Here is a 19,419-nt window from a genome sequence, read left to right on the forward strand (position 1 = left end):
ATCTTACATCTAGATTGCTTATCTTTAATTATAACCATAAATCAATATTGTTCATCATATCACCCGTTCCATCGTTAAGATTTCAATCTCATTGTGTCAATAGCTTTTTGATTACTGATATCAATTTTCTTATAAGGCCGATCAGGTTGCATATCAGGAAAAGTGTATTAACGATTGTATAAGGAGTTGACAAAATAGGAATTTTTATCACTTTTGATAATTGAAGAAAGTTTCCCACTTGTGATGGAATAGGAATGTTCACCACTTTTGATAAAATAAGAATGTTAACCTTATCTGATTAAATATGAATCTTCATCGTACTTGATAAAATAGGAATGTTAGCTGTATTTGACAAAATAAAAATGCTGACTGTTTTTGACGAAATAGATCTGTTGATCATTTTTGGCAAAATAGAATGGTTGACCATTTTTGGTAAAATAGGAAGGTTAATCTTTTTTGGTAAAATAGAATTGTTGACCATTTTTGATAAAATAGGAAGGTTGACTATATTTGATAAAATAGAACTGTTGACCATCTTTAATAAAATAAGAATGTGAATCATATTTGACAAAACAAGAATGTTGACTATTTTTGTTAAAATAGAATTGTTCACCATGGTTGACAAAATAAGAATTTTAACTATTTTTGATAAAATAAAATTGTTCATCATACTTGACAAAATAAAATTGTTCATCATATTTGACAAAATAAGAATGTTGACTATTTTTGATAAAATAAAATTGTTCATCATACTTGACAAAATAAAATTGTTCATCATATTTGACAAAGTAAGAATATTGACTATTTTTGATAAAATAAAATTGTTCATCATATTTGACAAAATAAGATTGTTGACTATTTTTGATAAAATAAAATTGTTCATCATATTTGACAAAATAAGATTGTTGACTATTTTTGATAAAATAAAATTGTTCATCATATTTGACAAAATAAGAATGTTTACTATTTTTGGTAAAACTGGAATGTTCAACATATTCAAGAAAATAGAAATAATTAACAAATATGGAATAGCAAATACATAAGCGAGTTACTTGCGCTAGTGAGTGTCTAAACTCCGCCATTTAGATTTAGAGTAAATTAATGTAAACTAGGCCGTAATGCTTTACTAACCACTTGCTCAATCGTTTACGTAAGTACAGTAAACGGATTTTTCTTACCAACTTTAGTTACTTTACCATTTGCTTCATTAATCAAACTAGGCCTTCTGTGTTATACATTCTGTATAGTTTTTGCTGATGTTGAATTTTTTAACACGCGTGATGTTTCAACCTAGCTTCGGCGTTTCTTAAAAAACTTGCGAATTTTTATTTTTGTGAATTTGCAGAATCATTAATTCCCTAGTGTTGGAATTTTTTAATTCCTGTACAAATTTCTCAATTTGTAAATTTTGAATGCGGCACATAATAATATTAAATTCATGAATATGGAATATTTAGCATCATAAGAGACAACACAATGGCAAAATTACTAACAGCTAAAAATTACTTAATAAATTAATTAATAAATGTTAGTAACTATCAATTAATCTACCAATTACTACAACTTAATAAATCAATTATTATACTAATTTACCCTATTCCATTGGTCTCAAAATTACCTTAAAACTGCATTAGTACTTCAAATTGCAATCGCATACAAAAATTACCACACAAAATCACATCCCATATAAAAAAGTACCGCATAAAGCGAGGGTCCAGCAATACGCCATTTATCGCAATGTAAACACAGTCCTACACTCGGTAGTTGCAAATTATAAAGAAACGAGAGAAAGTTTACCGGAAAGCGAGTAGAATTTTTCCGTAGCCATTTTCTACGTCATTTATTAAAATAAATGTACAGAATTCCACCAATGTTTTCATCGCCCCAAGAATTTCATGAATTAAGAAATATCTCTTTCAAATGTTGCAACGATCCATATTTTGTTACATCAAATTTTGTTTGTAAAATACATCTCTTTTAAATGTTGCAGCGATCCATATTTTGTTACATCAAATTTTGTTTGTAAAATTCAGCTCTTTTAAATGTTGCAGCGATCCATATTTTGTTACATCAAATTTTTTTAGAATATCTGTAGAATATCATTTTTACACGTAGCAGCGATATAAAGTTTGCAATATAATATGTATAAACATGCTGCATAACTATGTATATAAATATACTACATGTTACATCCACGTGTGCAATCGCCAAACCTCAGCTATTTTCGAAACACTAAAAATTCCATTTTTAACTACTAATTTATATTTGGGGTATCATAAAAGTTCAGATCGTGTCATATTCCTGAGTAGCTGTTTAGAATAAATATACGACCCTCTAAACGTCACAGTGGCACCTGCTTTACATATTTTCATTAAAAAGAATATATCGGAAACTGGTCCCCGTATACGATGTTACCAGTTGGACCCATTAAGATCATTAACACGTAGAGTATGCGCTTGTGTCGTGTTTATTACAACACTTGACGAGTCGACTGTACTCACAAACGATCGATGTGGTGCAATATATCCGTTGCTTGTCCGTCATCCATTTTTGGCGATCGTCCACATCGAATACCATCGCCATACATCGAACTTAAAAATAAAGCCAACAAAAATTGTATCTAATTTTCCATTCGGTAAGCAATAGGATTGAAGAGTAGGTTAGGAATTGTGAGAAACCTTGATATAGTGAAATGTTTGTTTCTTGTTTTGGGATGTCGTGACGCACTTGTGACGCACAACGTTTCAAATGTGACCAAGAGGTGTATTTTCATTACGAATGAATTTTGAGTATAATTTTAATTAACCCATGCAATCTATGATTGTTCAAATTCATATATATTTAGGTTTCTGAATATTCAAGTTTTCAAATGTTTATAATGTGAAATTATGAATATGAAATTAAACCTATAACTTTTTTTGACCAGTCAGACAATTGATATTGCTAAATATTCTTAATATTTAGACATCATTTGTTCTTTTTTAATATTAAGACAATTTATTCATTGTATCTGACTTGCCAAAGAAATTATAGGTTTAATTTCATATTCATAATTTCATATAATAAACATTTTAAAACTTGAATGTTCAGAAACTTAAAAATATAAGAGTTTGATGTTGATTTATATGAAAGATTATGCTATCATTACAAATGTATGTTATGATATTAATTAATGACATGAAAATAAAAATAAAATTTAAGAGGTCAGGTTAGGTTAATTTTCTTGTTGAGATGTTTGAGATATTTTTGATGGAGTTTATCTGAGAAAGAATAAGTTCTTTTATGCTGTTTTCGTTGTAGGGTTTCTTTTAAAATTCTCTTTGGTCATTCCGCTTGTATTTAATCTTATCGTGAGCAACACACCGTGCAAATATTGACGATCGATTTGGCGATGATCGGTTAACCTGCAAATCTTGGCTGATATATTGTGACATGCGCGAGAAACGTGATGTTACTGCGACGATTTTAGTAACTCTCCGTTTTGCCTGTCTTTGTTGTTTTACCTGTAATTATCATTTTTAAATAGACCTTCATTTTCAATTACCTTTCTGTATTTTTTAGTTCTAGAAGTTGTAGGTTTTTAAATCACTAAATTTTTTAATTTTATAGGAGAGTAAAGTTGGTCGATATTTTAGTCGAGTTATTAAAGAATCGCGTTGTTTACAATTTTCTGTCTGTCGTTTTATGTTCTTTTTAAAAGAAGAAATGAACCCCATTCTTTCTCGGGCCTGGTCAATGTCACCGACGAGAGGGTGGGAACGATTGGGTCTCGTTTGAATTCGACCCTTGGGGAGTCATGTGGACTCCGAATGGCGTTTTGATTTATGACGGCCATTAAACGGTTCTGGCGTCGTAGCTGAAGTATTGTCACATTGCTGCACTATTTCCCACTAGCTCTTAGAATTTCTAATTTTTCAAATCTCTATATACTTAAATTCTTTTCACTTCCAAATTCATAAATTTCGGAAGCTTTAAATTCCCAAATACTTACACTCCCAAATCCCTACTATCCCAAATCCTTACATTCCCAAATCCCTACATTCCCAAATTTCTATATTTCCAAATCTATATACCCCCAAATCCCTACATCCCCAAACTCCCACATCCCCAAATCCCCACGTCCCCAAATCCCCACATCCCCAAATCCCCACATCCCCAAATCTCTACATCCCCAAATCCCTATATTCCTAAATTCCAAAACCCCCAAATCCCCACAGTACAAAATCCCTAAATTTCCAAATACCTAAATTCCCAAATCTTCACAATCTAAAATCTCTAAATTTCCAAATATCTAAATTCCCAAATCCTCACAATCCAAAATTCCCAAATTACCAAATACCTAAACTCCCAAACCTCTAAACACCCAAATCTCAAACCCCCCAAATTCCCAAACCCCCAAAATATGAAATCCCAAAATTCTCAAAATCCAAAAATTCTCAAATTCTCAAATCCTCAAATTCAAAAACGTCCACATCTCCAAATCCATCACAAATATATTAACCACTGTATTTTCCTCGGAAACGTAAAACTATGTTTATATCTCTCGCCATCGCTAACACTTACAAGCGTTCAAGGTTTCCAATACTAAAAACTTCCTGTCACTTATTGTCAATTAAACATTTAATTTGCTTAGTCTATAGGTGAATCGATCGACGTGTAAAATGAACACGGTGCTAGGAATATTCATTGAAAGTATTATAATGAAACTGAGACAATGAGTTAGTTAGATAAAGAGTATCTCATAGTGATATCCTAATTCCTTATCGAGTTCGCAATAGTTTCTCGGAAGTTACGTTGACTGATGTCGATTAAACCATGACAGCAATAATTTCATGCTTTGTCGTTATTATTTTATTTCCGAGAATTTCTGGTATTATTTTACGGTCTTACTTCATGCTTTTTTATTTCCTTAAAGTGTTGACAGAACAATGACAGTTATTTTTTCTTACTTGATAGATATACTACAAATTTTTAGATAATAATATAAATTTTTCATGTACTTTGATAAAATTTATCTATAGATACATTTACATTAATGTATGTTAATTTAGGTTAATGTATGAATCATTTTGAACATTAATTTTATTTATTATAGTATGTAACCATTGTAGACCATGTATTTGCATAAAATTTTGTTATTACAAATTTCTTTCTATTATTTTATATATCTTTAAATATGACGCACCCTGTGCGTCAGTGGTTACATCGTAAAAGATACACTTGTGTCATGAATTGCATGGTATATGGCGTACCTGGTGCGTCATTAATTAAATAGCATAAGACACATCTGGTGCGTCATGTATTGTAATATTACAAAGTAACATAAGACGCACCAGGTGCGTCATTAGGTGCATCGTGACACACCCGGTGCGTCATAAATTACAATATAAACAAGTAACATAAGACGCACACGGTGTGTCATTAACTGCATCATATAAATCACACTTGGTGTGTCATCAATTAAGTACTCTACGACGCACCCGGTGCGTCATTAGTTGCATCCTATAAGACACACCTGGTGTGTCATCACTTAAGTAATGCAAACGCACCCGGTGCGTCAGTTGCATCCTATGACTCACCCGGTGCGTCATCGGTTTCGAACGATGTCTCACTTGAGCAAAGAGGTCGGTCAATGCTGAAATGCCGCAAACCAGTGTTTCTTGTTCTCCGCGTTTTTTTCTTCACCTGAAGCGAAGTTCAACCGCGACTACATTCGCTTTCCTATTACGACGGAAAGAAAGTGTGTCGTGTTTCCTCGAAGGGAAAAACTGTGCGTTGAAAATGAATATAAAGTCAGAATCTAATTCATACAATTCCTTCTCACAAATAACTTTCAAAGAATACTCTTTTGTGAAAATTTATAATTCAGAGGTTACATTACACTAGGTTAGGTTCGCGACAAGTTAAGTTAGGTTACGTAAATAGTTTTAAAGGAACACTCGCACCATGTCGAAATTGTATTTATTGGTTTATATTCAGAACTGAATGAGTTACATAAACACAGGGTATTTATATGTAATTAAAAAAAGAAGCAACAATAAATGCGTGAGTCCATTGGACTCACCTTGACCGACGGGTTAAATTTATCCGATTGTTTCAATAAATGTTGCATTACTTCATTGAATCAATGTGTTTTAATCTCGCCATCGATGTGCAACTTTATTAAGTACTGGCATTAGCCAACAGTTAATGTAAACATACGAGCAATGTGTATAGAGTGTTTCTTAAATGGCGTATTTCGTGCGAGTGGCGCGGATCATGCTCTCAAAATAACATGATTTTCTAAATCAGTAACACTCATTTATACTTCTTTTCGCTCTTATGTTGGTGCTTATTAAAGACACCTCATTTGTAATTTACAAATCGTCGTTCAACAATAGCATTGGTAATTTCGCTGTTATGTTGCTAGTATGGCGGAGTAGAACACAGCAAAGTAACATATGTAAATGTTCATTTTCATATTGTTATTTACTTATAATCATATTGTTATTTACATTTTAACTGCTCAACTTTGAAATTTATTATTTAATAATTCCATGTAGGAAAGCTTTTCTAATCTTATAAAAATTTCAAGATTATAAGGTACATACACATTATGTATACATACAAGTGTACATATAGGTACACATATAGGTATACATATAGGCACATGTCACGTAAATTTTATTGGTACTTAAATTATATTTATAATATAACATTATAGTACATTATGTCATTTCTGTTATATTCATAAGGTTGTACTATAATATATTAAATTATAAACATAATGTGAACTATACTTACATCATAATTATACTTTTATTATGTTACATTATAATGCATCATATTTATTATATTATACTACACTAGAAGTATGTTATAGTTATACTGCATTCATTAGATTAAATAATTCTAATTAAAGAAAAAAAAGAAATATTTTTGATCATTTTTTTATTATACCTGTTTGTAATTATTTTTTAAATATTATCACAATTAATATTTTTGCAATATTGATACAATTAATATTTTTGTAATATTGCTACAGTTAATATTTCTATAATATTGTTGCAATTAATATTTTTATAATACTGATGCAATTAATATTTTTGTAATATTGCTACAGTTAATATTTTTGTAATATTGTTGCAATTAATATTTTATAATATTGTTGCAATTAATATTCTTGTAATACCGATGCAATTAATATTTTTGTAATGATGATGCAATTAATATTTTTGTAATATTGCTACAGTTAATATTTTTGTAATATTGTTGCAATTAATATTTTTATAATATTGTTGCAATTAATATTTTTATAATATTGTTGCAATTAATATTCTTGTAATACTGATGCAATTAATATTTTTGTAATAATGATGCAATTAATATTTTTGAAATGTTGTTGCAAGTAATAATTTTGTAACAATGATGCAATTAATATTTTTGCAATATTGATACAATTAATATTTTTGTAATATTATTACAATTAATATTTTCATAACATTGTATCAATTAACATTTTCAATAATACTTGCAGCATCAAAAAATGACATCTCTTTAAACACATTAAATATAATGATTATAAAAAATGTTAGTCATAATTAAATTAGCAACTTCAAAAAAATTAAATTTTCAGCCAAATCCAGACAGTCGAAATCATCAAATAGATTCAAAATTCCAAATCAAATCGTGCGAACGCAAAATTTAAGCAACAATTCAAAGCAAATACAAGTCGCAAAAGATCCACCGAGCGCCCAGCGAAATGTTAATTAAAAACACGTATTTGGCTTGTATCAAGAGTGCGAATGGATCAAAGTCAGGCCAATAGGAAGGCTAATTCTAGACGAGACGATGTTCTGGCTCAGACCCGTGTGTTTCTTCCTGGTGCGATGCACGTGGTGCGAAAGCAAATTCCTGAAGTTCAACGGGGGCGCCGCGTTATCGAACGCTATCGTTGCAACGACGGAAGTTCGATGCAAAAAATATCTGGCATTGGTTATTTTCGATTGGGCGCCGTTTGTACACGTGCATGCCTCTGTAGAATACATACCGTTTAAAGAAAAGAAAAGAAAAGACGAAGCACGAGTTACTGTACATACTTAGCCGTCACGTCATGAATTATGTCGACAAAGACGTATTGCATCTGTTGAGTTCCTTCTCCGGTATGTTCTTTGTGCTTGTCACTCTCTGCGCCTTTTTTTATTCAAGGAGTCGCACTAGTGAAAATTAGTTAACACTACTATATCTCATTAATAACATTAAATGCAATAATTATTATTATGAAAGTTAATAATTAATAACTTTAAGAAAATTAAATCTTTAGGCAAATCACTAGTGGAAATTGTTTACGTTTTGCATCGAATTGTGCGTTTCATTTTTTGGGGGATTTTGTCATTTTAGGTGTTAGGGGTGAGGTTTTTCTGATTAGTGGAAGTATTTTTGTTATTCTGAGTTTAGATTTCTTATTAGTGTTTTAGTCATTAATTATTCATTTTCGAATTTCAAGTTTTGTTATTTCTGACGGGTAAATTTTTTTATTAATGTGATGCGAGGGTTTCGAAAAATTTTTAGGACAAAAATTTCAAAGTTGCAAAAATCTATAAGTCCCTATGTCCTAAATTCCCTAATTGCTGAAGAGGAAAAATTCCAAAGTTGCAAAAATCCATAAATCCCTAAGTACCAATTTCCCTAGCTTCCATAGTTAAAAAATTCCAAAGATGCAAAATTCCAAAATTGCAAAAATCCCTAGATCCCTAAGTCCCAAATTCCCCAGCTCCCAATGTTGAAAAAATTCCTAAATTCCAAAGTCCCAAATTCCTTAGCTCCCAATGTTGCAAAAATCCCTATATTCCAAAGTCCCAAATTCCCTAGCACCCAAAGTTGAAAAATTCCCAAATTCCCTAGCTTCCAAAGTTGAAAAATTCCAAAGCTGCAAAAATCCCTAGATCCCTAAATTCCCAATTCCCAACTCCCAAAATTGCCAAAATCCCTATATTCCAAAGTTCCAAATTCCCTAGCTCCCAAAGTTGAACAATTCTAAAGTTGCAAAAATCCCCAAATCCCTAAATTTCCAATTCTCCAAATCCCTAAATCTCCAATTCCAAAAATCCCTAAATCTCCAATTCCCCAACTCCCAAAATTGCAAAAATCCTTAAATCCCAAATTCCCTAATTCCCAAAATTCACAAAATTCTCCTCAAAACGTCAAAATCCCAAAATTAAAATATCCAAAGCTCCCAAAGTTATACAACTAAAAAATTGTCAAATGAAAGATTAAAAATAAAGATTAAAAATAAACTTATGATTTCTCTGACTTTTATCTTGTCTTAGTTTCAATAAGTTTAATTTCAACATATCTTTTCTCAGATACCGCTCTTATTCGTTCAATTCAATGCTATTTATATCGACCATAGGAATCATTGAGGGAATTAGATTGACATAAATTTGGGACGAATCGCAATAGCGGTTATCGTAATTGTACCGAGAACAATAATCGCGTCAAGAATCGCATTAAAGGGGTAATTGACTCAGTTAAAAGAATAATTCGTGCCCTTTGCCACCGTAATCATGCGAATGTGCCGTCATGAATCGATGAATGGACCACTAATTTATAATTGGAAACGCGTACTTCAGACTTGTTACGATAATGTGTCCCTTATATTTGCGACTGGTTCTAGGATCAATTCATGTTGAATTTCTTCTCTTGCCGCACATTCTTTCTGTGATATTAAATAATTCTGAGGAGATTTGGTGATTTACGATGTTATTTGTGTGTTTACACTTTTTATTGTAGTATTAGATCATTTGTTGTGGGTTTTATCAGAGTAGAGTATAAATTAGGTTAGGTTATACTACCAAACTTTATATTAGGTTTGGGGTTATGCTAGGTTATGTTCGTTTGAGATTAGGTTTGGTTAGGTTGAACGCTTTTGAGGTTAGGTTTGGTTGAGTTAAGGTTGTTTGAGATTACATTAGATTAAGTTAAACTTATTTGAGATTAGGTTTGGTTGAGTTAAACAAACTTAAGGTTAGGTTCAGTTAAGTTAAACTCATTGAAGATTAGGTTCAGTTAAATTAAATTCATTGTAGGCTAGGTCTAGTTAAGTTAAATTCATTTAAGGTTAGGTTCAATTAGGTTAAACTCATTTAAGGTTAGGTTTAGTTAAATTAAATTCATTGTAGGCTAGGTCTAGTTAAATTAAATTCATGTAAGGTTAGGTTCAGTTAAGTTAAATTCATTTAAGGTTAGGTTCAATTAAGTTAAACTCATTTAAGGTTAGGCTCAGTTAAATTAAATTCATTGTAGGCTAGGTCTAGTTAAGTTAAATTCATGTAAGGTTAGGTTTAGTTAAGTTAAATTCATTTAAGGTTAGGTTCAATTAAGTTAAACTCATTTAAGGTTAGACTCAGTTACATTAAATTCATTTAAGGTTAGGTTCAGTTATCTTAAACTCATGTAAGGTTAAGTTTAGTTAAGTTCAATTCATTCATGGTTATGTTTAGTTAAATTAATCTTGTTTATGAAACTTAAGATTAAGTGATGGTTGGATTAAGCTAATTTTAATGAGATAATATGAAGTCAGGTTAGTTTACGATTACGTTCAGATTCAACAAATCTACTTTATAGTTTGATCAGCGTTAGATTTAGTTGATACTTTAATTCCAGTTTCTTTACGCCTCTCCGTTCATCATGATATCAAATTAACGATTACTCAGTTAATATTTCCATCCAGATTTTCAATCTATTCGAAGGTCAAACATATAGTTTACAAAAGACTATTTTGTAACAGAAATTTAATGTCTACGGTACAGCTAGAACGCACTGGAAACTAGATTTAAAATATACAATCCGTTGTTAGATCAATTTTTATTACCATCGTGTTTTTCACAGCTTGCGTTCGTGTTTTATCTGCGTCGTTCCGCTTGTCTTCTCGCTGAGAGATAACCGCTAATTAGCCTTTGTGATGTAGCCTAATCGCGAATTGTCATCGAAATTCACTTACGAAACAATTTTTTTTTTATTCTTTTTAACAAAACGGAGCAAAATGCCGTTTGACTTTTTACGAGTCAGAACGCTTCTGGAACTCACAATTTTCCGATGTCGAGTGAGTAAAATTTATTTTGTGCATTACTGTAATTGTCTGAAATTGCATATATTTATTTATAGGTTAAATCATGTTATGAAACACAAGTACAATATATTATTTTGCAAATTGTACAATTGCTAAAATTTTACTTAATATTTGTTCAAATTTAACCTAAATTATTTTCAATTATTTAACTTATTTCATTTAAAATAAAATTTTGTTAATTTCAATTATTTTGAAGTAAAGTAGATTTTAAAATATATTATTTTGTAAATTGTATAATTGTTAAAATTTTACATTAATATGTGTTCTATTTAAACTAAAATTATTTTCAATTATTTAAGTTATTTTATTTAAAATAAAATTTTGTTAATTTCAATTATTTTGAAGCAAAGTAGATTTTCTCTCACACTCGCAATTTTTCATAGTTTTTAAAATTGATTAAATTACAAAATGCATTTGAAATGCAGAATAAAACCGTGATAATAGCGACGCATCATCTCGTTGGTACATATCTAAATCCCGGAGGTACTTTTTATTTAATTACCTGCTTCATGAATCTCGTTTATCCTTTAATCGTAAATGTAACTTTCTAATCGTTGATAACACTTATCACTGTTATCTGCGATTTATCCACGAAATACCGATTTCATGGAGATATAACAGGTCCCAATTAACATTAATTCGCAATAGTAGAGAATTTGAATACTTGAAAATATTCCACAATTATTTTACCGGATGTTTATAATATTTATTTCGATTAATATGTTCGATATATTGATAATATGCACAGTTTGTATTCAGTACGACTTTTCAGTCAATATTCAAATACTAAATTGCATTAAATCGATACGTTAATTAAATTGCATTATATTATATTACAACATCATATTACAGTACCAAAAAATGTTTTTATTAATAACAATATATTGAAATAAATCGTAAATAACAATTTTACTTAAATTTAATTTAATGTTTCGACCAATGATTTTGCAAAAAGTAATAAAAATTGTAATTTAGTTTAATTTAATTTAATGTTTCGACCAATGATTTTTCAAAACGTAATCAAAATTTTAATTAAATTTAACTTAATGTTTCGATCAATAATTTTCCAAAACGTATCTCCAATTGTTCATATATTAAATAGATTTAAGCAAAAATCTATATCTTACATTTTTATAGATAAAAGTCAGAAAATTACACAGTTACGTTTTTATTTCCAATTGTTTGCTTCCGTTCAATCATCATCACGCAACATATTATTTGAAACGTTAATCCTACCGATTAGAAAGATTATTTTTATTGAAAGCGTTTATTGTATTAAACTTTGAAGCGTAGGAAGTAATTACTCGTTAAATTAAACACCTAAACTTGCGCCGGCCCTTTTTTATCGCTCGATTCAATGATACCTGGACCATAATTGACTTCTTCCTTGTTACGAAATTTTCGACCTTGCATAAGGAAACGATTAGCGATTGTCAACCCTGTTACTCTTCCTGTCCTTTGTGTTGTTTGAGGTAATACTGCTCGATGGTTGTTCGACGATAGTTATCACGTAACATTTAATCGGGAGAATTTAATGGGGAATTTTGAAAGAGTACAAATTTGCATGGTTGTAAAATTTTAAAAGAATAAATTTTGGGACTTTGGGAAATTTGAGAGATGATGGATTTAGGAAGCGTGGAAGTTTGGGACTTTGGGAATTTTAGTGTTTGAGAGAGTGGTAATTTGGAAATTTGAGGGGTTGGAAATTTGAGAGGGTGGAAATTTGAGAGGATGGACATTTGAGGGGTTGGAAATTTGAGAAGTTGGAAATTTGAGGAGTTGGAAATTTGAGGAGTTGGGAATTTGAGAGGTTGGAAATTTGAGACGTTGAAAATTTGAGGAGTTGGAAATTTGAGAAGTTGAAAATTTGAGAAGTTGGAAATTAGAGAAGGTGGAAATTTGAGAAGATGGAAATTAGAGAAGGTGGAAATTTGAGAAGGTGGAAGTTTGAGAAGGTGGACATTTGAGAAGCTGGAAATTTGAGAAGGTGGAAATTTGAGAAGATGGAAATTTGAGAAGTTGGAAATTAGAGAAGACGGAAATTTGAGAAGTTGGAAATTAGAGAAGACGAAAATTTGAGAATATGGAAATTTGAGAAGTTGGAAATTAGAGAAGATGGAAATTTGAGGAGTTGGAATTTCGAGGAGGTGGAAATTTGAAAAGTTGGAAATTAGAGAAGATGGAAATTTGAGAAGGTGGACATTTGAGAAGCTGGAAATTTGAGAAGGTGGAAATTTGAGAAGATGGAAATTTGAGAAGTTGGAAATTAGAGAAGACGGAAATTTGAGAAGTTGGAAATTAGAGAAGACGAAAATTTGAGAATATGGAAATTTGAGAAGTTGGAAATTAGAGAAGATGGAAATTTGAGAAGATGGAAATTTGAGAAGTTGGAAATTCGAGGAGGTGGAAATTTGAGAAGTTGGAAATTAGAGAAGATGGAAATTTGAGGGATTTGATATTCAAAGGGTTGGATATTTGAGAATTTATAAATTTGAGGAGTAGAAAATTTGAGAATTTGGAAATCGATGAAATCAGTAGATTTGAGTCTTTCTGAATTGAACACTTGACTGACACTGACAATTTGATAATTTAGGAATTTGAGTATTGTGAGAGTTGGATTATTCCTATCAAAGTCAAGATATTTAATACTAATCAGCATTGTAACATATTCCACACGTGTCCACTCTCACGATAATACATACTCTCTCGTTACACATCAGCTATTATAAACACTCCGTGATTACAGTTACAATATCAACTGTTTGCAACCCCTGAACTCACAATCATTACAATAACCCATACTTAAAATATCTACAGATTAAACATAATTTATACATAAGTATTATATATTTCATCTCCATATCAATTGACTTCTCACATTTTTTTCTATGCAATTTTTTTATTTCTCCTAAAATATACAAGTCAACACGTGCTTTACATTTCAATATTTCCATAGTCGTGTCGCAAAAAGATTGTAGAACCGCCTGATAAATGATTCACGTTTTGGGTTCAACGAGTCTGTAGCGGAATTGTCGGATGTTCCTAATCGCGACAGACGTAGTACATGTTGTAATCGTCCGTTTAAAGAAACTCGTGTATTTTTCTGCCGTCTCAATGTGGAGATACCGATATTCGATTTATCGTTCGTCTGTCGTTAAAGTTAGGAATTAAGATTGCCTGTTTTAATGTGATAATATACGGCTATCTCGTCGAAAGTTTTCCTACGTAAAACCAGCGTAGAACCGGTTAAAAGGAGCGCTCGTGTTTGTTCGCTGATAACACGCGTTCACCCTTTCGATCGCTTCATTAGCGCGGAAAATGAGTGGGTGTTAATCAATCAGTCGTGCCACTTTAATTCTGCAGCATGAACATCAATTGACTTTTAATTCTTTCAGTATCGTTTTCAAGTATCAGTGATCGTTCATCAATTTTAAGATAATAAAACATTTGCCTTTTCAAAATTTGTTAAAAAATATATATTGTTAGATTTTAGGATATTCTGTGGACTTTCTAGGGATTTAGGATTAGCGATCTAGAATTTGAGACTTTAGGGGTTTATTGATCTGGGATTTTTCAATTTACAGATTTTTAGCACTAGGGATTTCACGAATTAGAGATTTCTCGATGTAGGGAGTTTTTGCAATGTGGGGATTTTCCGATCTAAAGATTTTCCGAGGTAGGGACTTCTGGAACTAGGGATTTTCCGAACTAGGGATTTCACGAATTAGAGATTTCTCGATCTAGGGAGTTTTTGCAATGTGGGGATTTTCCGATCTAAAGATTTTCCGAGGTAGGGACTTCTGGAACTAGGGATTTTCCGAACTAGGGATTTCCCGAACTAGGGATTTCCCGATCTAGGGATTTTCCGAACTAGGGATTTTCCGAACTAGAAATTTCCCCAACTAGAGATTTTCCGAACTAAGGATTTCTCTAACTAATGATTTTCCTAACTAGCGATTTTCTTATCTAGGGATTTCCCCAACTAAGGATTTTCCAATGTACTGATTTCCCGATCTAGGGATTTTCCCGTATGGAAATTTGCCGATCCACCGATTTACGGATTTACCTATCCATCAATCTAATAATTTACCGATTTGCGAACGTTCCAATCTACCGATTTATCAATTCTCTAATCTAGGGAATTACCGACTTAACAATCTACCGATTTGCCTATCTAGTAACATTGAAATCCATGTATTACGCTAAGCTCAACCAATTATACCCGATCTCGCATTTTATGGTCACGCATCGGGTTATTATTGTATTTCTGAAGGATTGCATTTGTATCGCCACGTGTCGTATTGCCAGTTTCAAGATTTCACCTCTTCGATGGCATTGTACCAACAAGGGACATTACCCAATCGCCAAACGCCGATTTTGATGCGCTTTGAGTATGATATAGAACGCAAAAAAATATTTGACACGTATTTTTTTTTATCGGCCATCGTTCATGCTGAAGGGGTGAAAATGGCCACCAAAGTTGGGGTTGCAAAACATATTTTCTCGAATATCTCAGGAACTATTAGGCCTAGACAAAAAATTAAAAGTGCAAATTTTTCTGTTTTAGAAGGCCAATAATATGGCCTAAGTGGATTTTTGAAAAATTTATTTGTTTAAAAAATATGTTAAAAATTAACATTATTTTGCAAATTTTTTAAATAAAACTTTGTACTATTTTAATCAAATTTTACATATGTAAACTATAGGTCAAAAGACAAAATACGGATAAATTGAAATTTTTAATTTCGCTTGTGGAAAAAATATTATTGTCGTTGAAGTTATACGTACATTTTATACCTTCCGTTCGGTGCACAATTGATTTTTATACGTAATATTCTGGAAATTGTATTATATTACATTTTTTACACTAACATATTTAAAAAAAAGAATTTGAAAAATATGCCGTTTGAGTCAGATATCGCATTTGATCCGCATTATGGGCGCGTACTGGTGGCAGTATTCGACGCACGGAGGATCTTAACGGGTAAATTGTACTTGTGCGAAGTATAATATCTTCATAATGATGTAGAATACGTGCAATTAAAGGAATTACATCTGTTGATCAAGAATTGCTTTATGATTGTAAGATATATAGTAACACTGAAATTATAGTCTTTTTATAATTTTCAAAATTATGTCTTTTATTTTGAAATGAATTTCTAATGTATTATAAACGATAGTAAACGTAAAAGATGTAATGATGTTATGCATTATGAAATCGAAACGGATATTAGTATTTGTTAGCGTATATTTTGTAAAAGTGACAGTTTTAATTTGATTGAAACTAAAGTCAACGGGATTATCAAAATGTTCCAATCTACTACTGATGCAACCATACTGTAACCATGCGTACTTAAACAGTTTTTTATACCTAGGTGCGGACAATTGATTATGAATTAAAGGACACATTTTGATAATTATGTCCCATGCCCGTACGTTAATTTGTAAATCTAACGCAGGCAAAAGATTTAATATTTAATGCGCGAAATTTTTCCATGTTCTATAACCACATACATCAGAAGGTTGTATTAATCCAGTATCGATTTTTTAATACTTAAAACTGTCAAAGTTTTATTTGGATATGATATTTCTTATAAAAATTTAAAAAAATTAAAAAATTATTAAAAAAGTGGTATTTTCAAAGTTACCCAACCTAATAATATATATTTTACAATCGTGAAAAAATTCTTAATCAACAGGTGTAATTCCTTTAATTGCACGTATTCTACATCATTATGAAGATATTATACTTCGCACAAGTACAATTTACGCGTTAAGATCCTCCGTGCGTCGAATACTGCCACCAGTACGCGCCCATAATGCGGATCAAATACGATATCTGACTCAAACGGCATATTTTTATACAGGCACCTTTGGACCTTCAAATTCTTTTTTTTAAATATGTTAGTGTAAAAAATGTAATATAATACAATTTCCAGAATATTACGTATAAAAATCAATTGTGCACCGAACGGAAGGTATAAAATGTACGTATAACTTCAACGACAATAATATTTTTTCCACAAGCGAAATTAAAAATTTCAATTTATCCGTATTTTGTCTTTTGACCTATAGTTTACATGTGTAAAATTTGATCAAAATAGTACAAAGTTTTATTTAAAAAATTTGCAAAATAATGTTAATTTTTAACATATTTTTTAAACAAATAAATTTTTCAAAAATCCACTTAGGCCATATTATTGGCCTTCTAAAACAGAAAAATTTGCACTTTTAATTTTTTGTCTAGGCCTAATAGTTCCTGAGATATTCGAGAAAATATGTTTTGCAACCCCAACTTTGGTGGCCATTTTCACCCCTTCAGCATGAACGATGGCCGATAAAAAAAAATACGTGTCAAATATTTTTTTGCGTTCTATATCATACTCAAAGCGCATCAAAATCGGCGATTGGCGATTGGGTAATGTCCCTTGCAAGACTATGTCCCTAGTTTTCCGAATTAGTTCAATTTTAACGATATCACGAATAAATACTTGTTGCAATTATTTCGGTAAATAGAAGTCATTCCATGAACTCATGATCTATGGACGCGTACTTGAACGGTTCGGAATTGCTGGTTAAATAAGTTTATTATTACTTGATCGAAGCACGCGTACACGTGCTCGTACGTCGAACATGTGCTCGCGATTTCTCGTGGTTCAGCAAGCTTCTTCTCGGTCTCGAAGTTCAATTCGCTCCGCAACCACGCACGGATTACTTAACAAGTCAATCAATGACACATAGCGTCGTCGATGATTACTCGAAACGACTTTGATCGCCGAGGAAAAAAATGATGACCGTTTGCACGTATTCTTGGAACAAAGTTTTGTCGGTAGATGCAAAAGTTTTGTTAAATCAATAACGTATAATTGCACTTACTTTATTTACACGGTTTTGAGAAATATTTATTTTTAGAATTGTTGAATTCTTATGAACTTTGATGCTATTTTTTCTGACGCGTATCAAATTTTCTTAAGAAACTCGTTTTAATTAATTGAAAACTGTTGTTTGGCAGATAGCATTTATTTACACGGTTCTGGAATACTTTAACTCAGAACAGATTATTTATTTACTGGTCGCGTTAATTAATGTGCTCGAGGATAAGATGGATTATTCTGTTGTTTTGTTTGTACTTTCTACTCTTAATTGGGAACAGTTTTATGATGAAAGATATTTTTATATTTTGTTCTGATTTTATCTGTTTTAGGTTATTAATTTTTTCACTTTCTCTAATTCTCAATTTCTCAGATTCCTAATTTTCAAATTTCAAATTGTCCCAATTTTCAACTCTCAAATTTCCACCTTCTCAATTTCTGTCTTCTCAAATTTCCAACTTCTCAAATTTCCACCTTCTCAAATTTCCTACTTCTCAAATTTCCATCTTCTCAAATTTCCAACTTCTCAAATTTCCATCTTCTCAAATGTCCACCTTCTCAAATTCCCAATTTCTCAAATTTCCACCTTCTCAATTTCTGTCTTCTCAAATTTCCACCTTCTCAAATTTGCAATCTCTCAAATTTCCAACTTCTCAAATTTCCACCTTTTCAAATTTCCACCTTTTTAAATTTCCACCTTTTCAAATTTCCAACTTCTCAAATTTCCACCTTCTCAAATTCCCACCTTCTCAAATTTCTACCTTCTCAAATTTCCAAGTTTCCAAACCTCCAATATTTCCAAAACTCCAAATCCCCAAATCTCCAAATCTCTAAATCTCTAAATCTCCAAATCTCCGAAATCCCCCAAATCTCCAAAATCTCCAAAATCCCCCAAATCTCCAAAATTCTCCAAATCTCTAAAATCTCCAACATTCCCCAAATCTCAAAAATGTCCGAACCCCTCAAAGTCTCAAAAACCCCCCAAATCTCAAGAATTTCAGAAATCTCAAAAATCCCCCAAATCTCCCCAAATCTCAAAACTATAAAATTTCTTTCACCTTAAAAATGTCTTCCACCTCACCCTAACAGATACCATCGTCCATCCAACCCATACAACAACTTTTCATTCCCAACTCCCGCATTCACAACATGGAAAATTTCTATTAACATCGGTCAATGTGTTAATAAGCTTTCCGCTAGACAAAGTGTTGAGAAACCGTTTGTTCTTTGAACCGAAAAGGTAGAAATCGTTCTCTGCACGCGACTTCTTTGTTCGATCGGTGGGTGCTCGTTCATGGAGCTGGTTAACAGCGGAATATTACCGGAGAAAATCGAAGGAAGCCGGTTAACAGATGTTCGGTCACGTTTCCGTGAGAAACTGTATCGTCTGATATATCTTCCATTAAACTCTGTACGACCTCGAGTCGATTGTTCGAT

At 31.6% G+C, this 19,419-nt stretch overlaps 1 protein-coding gene across 2 annotated transcripts in view; it reads left to right on the forward strand.

Moving 5' to 3' along the window:
* The window catches only part of LOC100882042 (proton-coupled amino acid transporter 2), a 46,923-nt gene that overhangs the window by 5,858 nt on the left and 21,646 nt on the right, over positions 1-19,419 (forward strand). The gene's annotated exons all lie outside the window — the stretch shown is intronic.

This window comes from Megachile rotundata, chromosome 3 (genome assembly GCF_050947335.1).
Source record: "Megachile rotundata isolate GNS110a chromosome 3, iyMegRotu1, whole genome shotgun sequence".
NCBI classification, from domain to species: domain Eukaryota; kingdom Metazoa; phylum Arthropoda; class Insecta; order Hymenoptera; family Megachilidae; genus Megachile; species Megachile rotundata.